At 44.0% G+C, this 13,160-nt stretch overlaps 1 long non-coding RNA gene across 1 annotated transcript in view; it reads right to left on the minus strand.

Moving 5' to 3' along the window:
- Positions 1 to 203: 203 nt before the first annotated feature.
- Positions 204 to 13,160, minus strand: part of LOC143809671 (uncharacterized) — a 51,667-nt gene continuing 38,710 nt past the window's right edge. The window contains exons 2-3 of the long non-coding RNA XR_013222384.1: positions 4,754 to 4,824; positions 204 to 460 (exon numbers count right to left, since the gene is read on the minus strand). This is a non-coding gene — a long non-coding RNA (uncharacterized LOC143809671). The remainder of the gene's footprint in view (positions 461 to 4,753; positions 4,825 to 13,160) is intronic.

Consider the following 13,160-nt stretch of genomic DNA (forward strand, 5'->3'; position numbering starts at 1 on the left):
GCCACCGGAGCACACCGCTTCCCGCTGGCAACCTGCATGGCCGTACATGGGCACAAGACGTAAGGGTGCCCATTTCTAACTCTAAAAAAGATGCATTTTTAGGAGCTCTTGGGCTGCGAAGGGGCCCATATATTGTTTTTGCACAGGGGGCACTTTCTGACTGTGTCTACCTGTGGCCCCTAACCAGGTAATCATGATTTTAACTATGGTGGTTTAGGGGAACCTCAGGAGATGACCGCACTGTTATTGAAAAAAAAACTCTATACAAAGACCAGCACTAATATTACCGCCATATGGTGACATATAGTGGTAGATACCAGTGCTGCAGAATATATAGAGATTATAGTACAGTAACAGATAGTGACTTACAGCTGATGTTCCTTCTGGCGGAGTCATTCACTTTTCCAGTCTTTTCCATCTGGCCCAGACCGACATGTCGACTTCTCTAGCCAAGGTTCATCTGCAGAGATTACAATAAAGACACATCTGACTTCTCACATTTCCAGCACTGTTCACATGTAGAATCATGAAATCCTAGATTGTTGGAAGGTACCTCCAGGGTCATCGTGTCCAACGCCCTGCTCAATGCAGGATTCACTAAACCATCTCAGACAGATGTCTATTCAGCCTCTGCGTGACCAATTCGTTGAAGGAGAACTCAGCATCTCTTGTGGCAGCCTGTTCCACTCATTGCTCACCCTCACTGTAAAAAAGGTTTTTCTAATATCTAATGTGTATCTTCCATCCCATTGCTTCTCGTATTTCCATGTGCAAATGTATTCCTGACCTGCACAAACTCCTCATCCTGCTGATACCCCAATACTGAGCCGCTGCTGCCGTATGAGTCTCTATTACTGCACCTGTTGTGTGGTACAAAAACAGAGCTCCTCTTATTGCCCCTCATAGTAATGCCACCACTGTGCCCTTACATCGTAATAATGCCTCGTGTGCTCTCTAGATGGTAATAATAATGTTTAAGTGCCCACTTATCATTTAATAATGTCCCTTGAGTTCGCCATGCATAACTCCTCTGTATACATTATGCTGGGCCCACAGCTCCCCTATACACGGTATGATGGGCCCACAGCTCCCTTATACACAGTATGATGTCCCCCAGAGTTACTCTATACATATAATGATGTCCCCATTGCTCCTCCAATACACAGTATAATAGTTAATAGCGTTCTGACACCGTGCGGAACCTGCACGGAGAGCCCCTCTGCCGGAAGGAAATTAACTTTATTCCTCCTGGCAGCCTTGCTCTTCCAGTTATAGGGGTTGCGCTGGCACGGTTTTAGTCACCGGTCTGTGTATAGAGAGTGGCAGCTGTAACCTCACTTTTGCACTGACTGACAGCCACCTCAGCACTGTCTGCCACCCAGTAGTTACCCTACTGGTGCCCCTATAAATAATAATGCTTAAGTTATTTACCATCAGGATGCCCATTTTGGGCTTTTTGGCACTTTTTGCGCCTACCACCTATGCGTCCATCTTGGGCTTTTTAGCTTGCTATCAGGGTGCACTCTGTGTCCTTTTGACTACTACAAGGGCACTCATCTTGGGCTTTTTAGCCTGCCACCAGTGTGCTCTCTCACTTATTTACCTACCACCGGGATGGCCATCTTGGGCTTTTTACTCTGCCACTGGGGTGTACCATTTGGCCTTTTCACCTACCACCAGAGTGCCCATCCTGGGCTTTTAAGCTTGCTACCTTGGTGCACTTTTTGCCTACCACCAGAGCACCCATCTTGAGCTTTTTATTCTGCCACTGGGATGTGCTATTTGGCCTCTTGCATACCACCGATGCACCCATCTTGGCGTTTCAGCTTGGTACCGGGGTGCACTTTTTGCCTATCACCGGGGCACCTATCTTGGGCTTTTTAGCCTGCCACTGGGGTGCACTTTGGGCTTTTTTTGTTTTCTACAGGGGCGCCCATCTTGGGCTTTTTAGCCTGCCACTGGGGTGCACTTTGGGCTTTTTTTGTTTTCAACAGGGGCGCCCATCTTGGGCTTTTTAGACTGCCACCGAGATGCACTCTTAGGCCTTATTGCTTACCACAGTGTGCACTTTTTGGCTTTTTAGCCTGCCACTGGGGTGCACTCATTGGCCTTATTGCGTACCACCTGGGCGACCACCTTTTTTTACTGCCACCAGTATGCGCTCTCTCGCCTTTTTGTCTACCACCGGGATGCCCATCTTGGGTTTTTTATTCTGCCAGAGGGGTGATTGTTTGGCCTTTTTGCCTACCACCAGTGCCGTGCATCCTGGGATTTTAAGCGTGCTACCGGGGTGCACTTTTTGCCTACCACCAAAGGGCACCGATCTTGGGCTTTTTATTCTGCCACCGGAGTGCATTCTCTGACCTTTTTACTTACGATTGGGGAGCCCATCTTAGACTTTTATTCTGCCACCGGGGTGTGTTTGGCTTTCCACCGGTGCACCCATCTTGGGCTTTTTAGCTTGCTACCGGGGTGCATTTTTTGGACTTTTTGCTTACCACCGGGCCGTCCCCCTTGGGCATTTTAGCTTGGTACCGGGGTGAAATTTTTGCCTACCACCAGGGCACCTATCTTGGGCTTTTTATTCTGCCGAGGTACATTCTCTGACCTTTTTATTTACCAGCAGGGTGCCCATCTTTGGCTTTTTAGCCTGCAACTGGGGTGCACTCATTGGCCTTATTGCCTACCATCAGGTAGCCCATCTTGGGTAATTTGTTTTGCCACCGGGGTGAATTATTTGACTTTTTTTTATTTACCAGTGGGGTTCCCATTTTGGGCTTTTTAGCCTGCCACTGGAGTGCACTCATACACCTTTTTGCCTACCACTGGTGCGCCCATCTTGGGCTTTTAGCTTGCTACAGGGGTACACTTTGTCCTTTTGCCTACTACCGAGGCACCCATTCTTGGGCTTTTTTGACTGTCACCAGTGTGCTCTCTCGCCTATTTACCTACCACCGGGATGCCCATCCTGGGCTTTTCAGCCTGCCACCATGGTGTACTGTTTGGCGTTTCTTCTTTACCAGTGTACCCATCTTGAGCTTTTTATCCTACCACCAAGGTGCACTCTTTGGCCATTTTGCCATTGGTGTGCCGTCGGAGCACACCTTTTTCTGTTGGGGTACCACAGGTGCACATTCTTTGCCACTGGGGTGCACAAGAGCACACCCTTTGCTGTTGGGGTGCCACAGGAGCACACCAGTTGCCGTTGGGCTGCCACAGGAGAACACCCTTTTATTATTAAATACAAAATAAAAGAAATTAGTAAAAAGACAGGGCGAAGGAAGGCCTCCAAAATAGGGAGGAAGCAGCAAATTAAAGGCAAGACACCTGAACTGTAGGGTAGAGGGATTGAAAATTATAGCATGGGACAATCCCAAAAATAAATACTGAAATTAAAAGTTACAATGTTAACTACGTGAAGCCCATTTTGTGCCAAAAAAGTTGCCTCAAGAAACTTTTTTTTTGCCCATGCAAAGTAAAAGAAGTCTCATAAGCAGGTTAGGAGCCCAATTGGTAAGAAAATACAATTTTTACAATACTTGTTATCAATCCACATTCAGCAGTCCAACAATGACAAACAATCCCCTATACAGGCATTGTGTAATTTGAGTTACCTAGTATGGGTACAGTGATACCGTGGGACAGTGTGGCTGTGTGGCTAGCGGCTTCCAACCCTGCGCCAGACGAGTACCGTTTCGCAAATAAGCTTCTTCCTGGGCTCCATATAGCCCAACATTTAATGTAATAGGCCCCATATAGCCCAACATTTAATGTAATGGGCACCACACAACCCAACATTTAATGTAATGGGCCCCACATAGCTCAACATTTTATGTAATGGTCCTCATATAGCCCAACATTTAATGTAATGGCAGGCACAGTACTGTATAAGGCGCGCACCTCTGGCTGGGGAGCACATATAGCAAGCAACAATAAAATAGTCAGTGCCCAGTTCCTCCCTCACACCACTCCCCTTGGTGATGAACTAATTGGGATGCCACGGCCGGCCAATGCTTATTAAAGGGGAAGGGTCCTACGGCCACACCTACAGGGGTTAAATCCAGCTGTCCGTGTCAGTAAATTCCTCTTTCCCTTGACGGACACCTGGAAGCTTTTGTCGCACCCTCCCTCCCTTATAGTGGTTAATGGGGGTGAATGGCCATACTAACCAGTGGAGAAATGTAAATTTGTAATTTATATTGTAATATTTAAAATAAAAAAAAAAAGTATATATGTGTATATATAACTAACCATGTAACTTTATTAAGTCACAGCAGAAGAAGCAGAGGAGGGCAAAGGTTCGTAACCGCTCGTTGGGCCAATTCACCAGTCGTTCATGGACAGGAGCTCGGCGCGAGCCGCCCGTTACGAAATGTAATTGCCTTTCTCTGCTTATGTAATTAATAAACTGTGACCAACCTGTTCAACACACTTAGGACTGTGTGTGTTTCATTGCGGGATTGGTGGGAGGGGGGAAGGCACTGGTTACGACACGCAGGTCTCCACAGTCTAGGCCTCACACAGCCCTTCATTTAATACAACAGAATCCGTGGCAATTAAGGAGTTAACAGGTGTTAGAGGCAGTTTTGACTGTGTGAGACAATCAGCATCAACTGGGTATGATCCATGCTCAGCCCACATGAAACACAGGAACCAAAATGTGCCATTAAGGGGTTAATAAAGGTCACAGATTTATGGCATCTACACAACCTTTCCAATATAAAACAGTCATTCAAAATGTAAACCTGCTTACCCTTCGCTGTCAGTATGAATAGTCAGTCTGGTAATATTGTCAACATGCGCTTGTACCTCTCTTCTGGATTCCTAATAAATGGAGACATATAAGTTTCTGCTTATTTATTCATACTTGTTTTCTGTTAGAAGTATCCTTTCATGTCTATACGGGAAATTTCAACAACTGCTTGCATATAGTGATTGTACAGTAAGTGATTGTATGAGCAGAGGAGAACAGAGACCAGCAATGGTCATAACAGGGGAATGGGACTCAAAGATATGCGTATATATAAATATACGTTCATTATTTTCTATCAGGGAAGCCAAAAGAGGGTATTTTATTGGGCTTACAGTCATGTGGGTGACACTGTATGTTGGTTCAGTCTTCAAGCTAGCTGTCAGCGCAAAGCTCTGGGATTTTCTCAGGGAGCTACATGATGTCAGGGCAGTTCAGCCCATCCTACAAACTGCAGTGAACAAAACTACTGGGCAGAGTTTTATGACTGAACCAATATCCAGCACCACCCGCGACTGAAATCCAGAGATCTACATAGAAGGGTAGTACAGATTAAACGTGTTTTTTACTTATATATTGAGACATGTGCATTAGCAGACACATGTTACAGATGAACATTATATTGCCTCTACAGCATTTAACCATCCAAATATATGCGGTTGAATGCAGCATCGGGATAAAAAATTCAATTTATGCATCTATATAATTGCCTTGTAATGTTTTCATTTCCTGTTCTGTCCAGATGTCACAGTATCCCAGAATTCCAAGCGGAGGAAAGGAAGTTCACCGACTGCCATATTGGGACACCCAAGTGATGGGTGTGTCAATGTGGAAACTGCTGCTGGTACCAACCTATTGCGCGGTACCACCAGTGGAACACCGTCACACCACACACACTCACACGCAGCCTCTTGCGCAGTACCACCAGCGGAACACCGTTGCCGGGATCAGCCGAAAGATTCATTGACTGCTGCCATCTTTGTACAGGAGGAGCGCATGAGTTTTAACCCCTTCATGACCTTGGGATTTTTCGTTTTTCCGTGTTCGTTTTTCACTCCCCTCCTTCCCAGAGCCATAACTTTTTTATTTTTCCGTCAATTTGGCCATGTGAGGGCTTATTTTTTGCGGGACAAGTTGTACTTTTGAACAACATCATTGGTTTTACCATGTCATGTACTAGAAAACGGGAAAAAAATTCCAAGTGCGGTGAAATTGCAAAAAAAAAGTGCGATCCCACACTTGTTTTTTGCTTGGCTTTTTTGCTAGGTTCACTAAATGCTAAAACTGACCTGCCATTATGATTCTCCAGGTCACTACGAGTTCATAGACACCTAACATGACTAGGTTATTTTTTACCTAAGTGGTGAAAAAAAATTCCAAACTTTGCTAAAAAAAAAAAATTGCGCCATACTCCTAGCGTCTCCATTTTTCATGATCTGGGGTCGGTTGAGGGCTTATTTTTGGCGTGCTGAGCTGGCGTTTTTAATGATTCCAATTCGGTGCAGATACGTTCTTTTGATCACCCGTTATTGCATTTTAATGCAATGTCGCGGCGATCAAAAAAACGTAATTCTGGAGTTTCGATTTTTTTTCTCGTTACGCCGTTTAGCGATCAGGTTAATGCTTTTTTTTTATTGATAGATCGGGCGATTCTGAACGTGGTGATACCAAATATGTGTAGGTTTAATTTTTTTATCCGGGTCCTGCAGGGAGAACTTCCGGGTCAGGAGCAGGCTGCAGCTGCAGCTCTCTAAACCTGCAGCGATGAGTGAGATCGCTGATCTCACAGAGTGCTGTACAAACTGTGAGATCAGCGATCTGTGATGTCCCCCCCTGGGACAAAGTAAAAAAAAAACAAAATCCACGTTTAAAAAAAAAAAAAAAATTCCTAAATAAAGAAAAAAAATATATATATTATTCCCATAAATACATTTCTTTATCTAAAAAAAAAACCCAAAAAAACAATAAAAGTACACATATTTAGTATCGCCGCGTCCGTAACGACCCAACCTATAAAACGGTCCCACTAGTTAACCCCTTCAGTGAACACCGTAAGAAAAAAAAAAAAAAAACGAGCCAAAAAACAACGCTTTATTATCATACCGCCAAACAAAAAGTGGAATAACACACGCTCAAAAAGACGGATATAAATAACCATGGTACAGCTGAAAACGTCATCTTGTCCTGCAAAAAAAGAGCCGCCACACAGCATCATAAGCAAAAAAATAAAAAAGTTACAGTCCTCAGAATAAAGCGATGCCAAAATACTTATTTTTTTTCTATAAAATAGCTTTTATCGTATAAAAGCGCCAAAACATAAAAAAATGATATAAATGAGATATCGCTGTAATCGTACTGACCCGACGAATAACACTGCTTTATCAATTTTACCAAACGCGGAACGGTATAAACGCCTCCCCCAAAAGAAATTCATGAATAGCTGGTTTTTGGTCATTCTGCCACACACAAATCGGAATAAAAAGTGATCAAAAACTGTCACATGTCCGAAAATGTTACCAATAAAAACGTAAACTCGTCCCGCAAAAAACAAGACCTCACATGACTCTGTGGACCAAAATATGGAAAAATTATAGGTCTCAAAATGTGGAGACGCAAAAACTTTTTTGCTATAAAAAAGCGTCTTTTAGTGTGTGACAGCTGCCAATCATAAAAATCCGATATAAAAAACGCTATAAAAGTAAATCAAACCCCCCTTTCATCACCCCCTTAGCTGGGGGGGAAAAATAATAAAATAAAAAAAAATGTATTTATTTCCATTTTCCCATTAGGGCTAGGGTTAGGGTTGGGGCTAGGGTTAGGGTTGGGGCTAGGGTTAGGGTTGGAGCTAAAGTTAGGGTTAGGGTTGGGGCTAAAGTTAGGGTTGGGGCTAAAGCTAGGGTTAGGGTTGGGGCTAAAGCTAGGGTTAGGGTTGGGGCTAAAGTTAGGGTTTGGATTACATTTACGGTTGGGATTAGGGTTGGGATTAGAATTAGGGGTGTGGTTAGGGTTACCGTTGGGATTAGGGTTAGGGGTGTAGTTGGATTAGGGTTTCAGGTAGAATTGGGGAGTTTCCACTGTTCAGGCACATCAGGGGCTCTCCAAACGTGACATGGCGTCCGATCTCAATTCCAGCCAATTCTGCGTTGAAAAAGTAAAACAGTGCTCCTTCCCTTCCGAGCTCTCCCGTGCGCCCAAACATATGGGGTATCAGCTTACTCGGGACAAACTGGACAACAACTTTTGGGGTCCAAGTTCTCTTTTTATCCTTGGGAAAATAAAAATTTGGGGGGCTAAAAATCATTTTTGTGGGAAAAATAATATTTTTTTATTTTCACGGCTCTGCGTTGTAAGCTGTAGTGAAACACTTGGGGATTCAAAGTTCTCACAACACATCTAGATAAGTTCCTTGGGGGGTCTAGTTTCCAATATGGGGTCACTTGTGGGGGGTTTCTACTGTTTGGGTACATCAGGGGCTCTGCAAATGCAATGTGACGCCTGCAGACCAATCCATCTAAGTCTGTATTCCAAATGGCACTCCTTCCCTTCCGAGCTCTGCCATGCGCCCAAACAGTGGTTCCCCCCAACATATGGGGCATCAGCGTACTCAGAACAAATTGGACAACAACTTTTGGGGTCCAATTTATCCTGTTACCCTTGTGAAATTACAAAACTGGGGGCTAAAAAATCATTTTTGTGAAAAAAAAATATATATATTTTCACGGTTCTGCGTTATAAACTGTAGTGAAACACTTGGGGGTTCAAAGCTCTCAAAACATCTAGATGAGTTCCTTAGGGGGTCTACTTTCCAAAATGGTGTCACTTGTGGGGGGTTTTAATGTTTAGGCACATCAGGGGAACTCCAAACGCAACATGACGTCCCATCTTAATTCCAGTCAATTTTGCATTGAAAAGTCAAATGGCGCTCCTTCCCTTCCGAGCTCTGCCATGCGTCCAAACAGTGGTTTACCCCCACATATGGGGTATCAGCGTACTCAGGACAAATTGTACAACAACTTTGGTGGTTCATTTTCTCCTGTTACCCTTGGTAAAATAAAACAAATTGGAGCTGAAATAAATTTTGTGTGAAAAAAAAGTTAAATGTTCATTTTTATTTAAACATTCCAAAAATTCCTGTGAAACACCTGAAGGGTTAATAAACTTCTTGAATGTGGTTTTGAGAACCTTGAGGGGTGCAGTTTTTAGAATGGTGTCACACTTGGTTATTTTCTGTCATATAGACCCCTCAAAATGACTTCAAATGAGATGTGGTCCCTAAAAAAAAATGGTGTTGTAAAAATGAGAAATTGCTGGTCAACTTTTAACCCTTATAACTCCCTAACAAAAAAAAAAATTTGGTTCCAAAATTGTGCTGATGTAAAGTAGACATGTGGGAAATGTTACTTATTAAGTATTTTGCGTGACATATTTTTGTGATTTAAGGGCATAAAAATTCAAAGTTGGAAAATTGCGAAATTTTCAAAATTGTCGCCAAATTTGTTTTTTTCTCAAAAAAACGCAAGTTATATCGAATAAATTTTACCACTAACATGAAGTACAATATGTCACGAGAAAACAATGTCAGAATCGCCAAGATCCGTTGAAGCGTTCCAGAGTTATAACCTCATAAAGGGACAGTGGTCAGAATTGTAAAAATTGGCCTGGTCATTAACGTGCAAACCACCCTTGGGGGTGAAGGGGTTAAGGTCAAAATTGTTGTGAATTCCACTCTTGGGCTCCCTCCTGTAAGTGGCACTTTTGTGAGTTCTGCTCTTGGGCTCCCTCCGGTGGTTTTGAGTGGTATGGCTGCTTCTTGGATTTAGCATCAGCAGCTGCTTCCACTGATCGTCTTTCTGGCTCGGCTATTTTAGTCTGGCCTTATCCCTCAATCAATGCCAGTTGTCAATTGTTCCTCAATTGTTCCTGCTTGGAGTCACGGCTCTTTTGGATTTCCCTGACACTCTGACCTGTTCAGCAAAAGATAAGTCCTTGCTTGTCTTTTTGCAGTCCACGTGTTGTGGACTTTATTGTTCAGCACATTCTATGTTTTTCTCATTTGTCCAGCTTATCAGTATGGATCTATTCAGCTAAGCTGGAAGCTCTGGGCAGCAGATTTTGCCCTCCACACCTTCAGTCAGGTGTGGAGATTTTTGCATTCTCTGCGGTGGACTTTTTCTAGTTTTTATTATTGACCGCACAGTGTTCTGTCCTGTACTATCTATCTAGCTAGAAGTGGCCTCCTTTGCTACATCTTGTTTCATTCTGCGTATGTCATTTTCCTCTCCACTCACAGTCATTATTTGTGGGGGGCTGTCCTATCCTTCGGGGATTTTCTCTGAGGCAAGATAGCTTTCCTGTTTCTACCTTTAGGGGTAGTTAGCTCTTAGGCTGTGACGAGGTGTCTAGGGAGAGACAGTTACATCCCACGGCTACTTCTAGTGTTGTGTTAAGATCAGGAACTGCGGTCAGTATAGTTACCACCTGCTCAGAGCTAGTCGCATGTCGCTCCTAAATCACCAGTCCATACCAGTACAACAGGCCAAAGATGAGTTGAATGCATCTCAAAAGAAGGAAAAGAAAAAGTTCTGAGCCATTTTTTTTTCTCTAGTCTGTTTTGTCTTTTTTCTTCCTCTTAATCTCTGGGTGGTTCAGGATTTGGGCGCGGGCATGGATGTTCAGGGTTTGTTTTCTCGTGTGGATCAGCTTGCTGCAAGAGTACAGACTATCCAAGATTATGTTGTTCAGACTCCGGCTTTAGAGCCTAGAATTCCTACTCCCGATTTGTTTTATGGGGATAGATCCAAGTTTTTGAACTTTAAAAATAACTGCAAATTGTTTTTTGCTCTGAAACCCCGTTCCTCAGGTGATCCCATTCAGCAAGTTAAAATAGTTATTTCTCTGCTGCGTGGTGACCCTCAGGACTGGGCATTCTACCTTGGGTCAGGGGATCTGGCATTGCTTAATGTAGATGCATTTTTTCAATCGCTCGGATTACTGTATGACGAACCTAACTCTGTGGATCATGCGGAAAAAACCTTGTTGGCCCTGTGTCAGGGTCAGGAAGCGGCAGAATTATACTGCCAGAAATTTAGAAAATGGTCTGTGCTCACTAAATGGAATGAGGACGCTCTGGCAGCAATTTTCAGAAAGGGTCTTTCTGAAGCCCTTAAAGATGTTATGGTGGGATTTCCCACGCCTGTTGGTTTGAGCGAATCTATGTCTCTAGCCATTCAGATTGATCGGCGCCTGCGCGAGCGCAAAGTGGTGCACCATATGGCAGTGTCCTCTGAACAGAGTCCTGAGCCTATGCAATGTGATAGGATTTTGACTAGAGCAGAACAGCGGGGATACAGGCGTCAGAATGGGCTGTGTTTTTACTGTGGTGATTCTGCTCATGCTATTTCTGATTGCCCTAAGCGTATTAAGAGGGTCGCTAGATCTGTTACCATCAGTACTGTACAGCCTAAATTTCTCCTGTCTGTGACCCTGATTTGCTCATTGTCATCCTTTTCTGTCATGGCATTTGTGGATTCAGGCGCTGCCCTGAACTTAATGGACTTGGAATTCGCCAGGCGCTGTGGTTTTTCTTTGCAGCCTTTGCAGAGTCCTATTCCTTTGAGGGGTATTGATGCTACACCGTTGGCCAAGAATAAACCTCAGTATTGGACTCAGCTGACTATGTGCATGGCTCCAACACATCAGGAAGATTGCAGTTTTCTGGTGTTGCGTAATTTACATGATGTTGTTGTACTGGGTTTTCAATGGTTACAAGTACACAATCCAGTGCTGGATTGGAAATCTATGTCTGTCACTAGTTGGGGTTGTCAAGGGGTGCATAGTGACGTTCCTTTGATGTCAATTTCCTCTTCCCCCTCTTCTGATGTTCCTGAATTTTTGTCAGATTTCCAGGATGTATTTGATGAGCCCAGGTCTAGTTCCCTTCCTCCACATAGGGACTGTGATTGTGCTATTGACTTGATTCCTGGCTGTAAGTTCCCTAAGGGCCGACTTTTCAATCTGTCTGTGCCAGAGCATGCCGCCATGCGGAGCTATGTAAAGGAGTCTTTGGAGAAAGGGCATATTCGGCCATCTTCGTCACCATTGGGAGCGGGATTCTTTTTTGTTGCCAAGAAGGATGGCTCCTTGAGACCCTGTATTGATTTTCGCCTTCTTAATAAGATCACGGTCAAATTCCAATACCCTTTACCTTTGCTTTCTGATTTGTTTGCTCGGATTAAGGGGGCTAGTTGGTTTACCAAGATTGACCTTCGAGGGGCATATAATCTTGTTCGTATTAAACCGGGTGACGAATGGAAAACTGCATTTAATACGCCCGAAGGCCATTTTGAATACCTTGTGATGCCTTTCGGGCTTTCTAATGCCTCTTCTGTACTTCAGTCCTTCATGCATGATATTTTCCGCAATTATCTTGATAAATTCTTGATTGTGTATTTGGATGATATTTTGATTTTTTCCGATGATTGGGAGTCTCATGTGAAGCAGGTCAGGATGGTATTCCAGATCCTTCGTGATAATGCCTTATTTGTGAAGGGGTCTAAGTGCCTATTTGGAGTTCAGAAGGTCTCTTTTTTGGGGTTTATTTTTTCTCCTTCGTCTATAGAAATGGATCCTGTTAAGGTCCAAGCCATTCATGACTGGATTCAACCCACATCTTTGAAGAGCCTTGAGAAATTTTTGGGCTTTGCTAATTTTTATCGCCGTTTTATTGTCAACTTTTCCAGTGTGGTTAAGCCCTTGACCGATTTGACGAAGAAAGGCGCTGATGTGACGAATTGGTCCTCTGCGGCTGTTGAGGTCTTTCAGGAGCTTAAACGCCGATTTACTCCTGCCCCTGTGTTGCGTCAGCCGGATGTTTCTCTTCCTTTTCAGGTTGAGGTTGACGCTTCTGAGATTGGGGCAGGGGCCGTTTTGTCACAAAGGAATTCTGATGGTTCCTTGATGAAACCGTGTGCCTTCTTTTCCCGAACGTTTTCGCCTGCGGAACGCAATTATGATGTCGGCAATCGGGAGTTGTTGGCTATGAAGTGGGCATTTGAGGAGTGGCGACATTGGCTTGAGGGAGCCAAGCACCGCGTTGTGGTCTTGACCGATCATAAGAATCTGATTTACCTCGAGTCGGCCAAGTGGCTGAACCCTAGGCAGGCTCGATGGTCCCTGTTTTTCTCCCGTTTCGATTTTGTGGTCTCATATCTTCCGGGATCTAAGAATGTTAAGGCGGATGCCCTCTCTAGGAGTTATTTGCCTGATTCTCCTGGAGTCCTTGAGCCGGTTGGCATTCTTAGGGAAGGGGTGATTCTTTCTGCCATCTCCCCTGATTTACGGCGGGTGCTTCAGGAATTTCAGGCTGATAAACCTGACCGCTGTCCTATGGGGAAGCTGTTTGTTCCTGATA

The sequence above is a fragment of the Ranitomeya variabilis genome, chromosome 2 (genome assembly GCF_051348905.1).
Source record: "Ranitomeya variabilis isolate aRanVar5 chromosome 2, aRanVar5.hap1, whole genome shotgun sequence".
In the NCBI taxonomy this organism is placed as follows: domain Eukaryota; kingdom Metazoa; phylum Chordata; class Amphibia; order Anura; family Dendrobatidae; genus Ranitomeya; species Ranitomeya variabilis.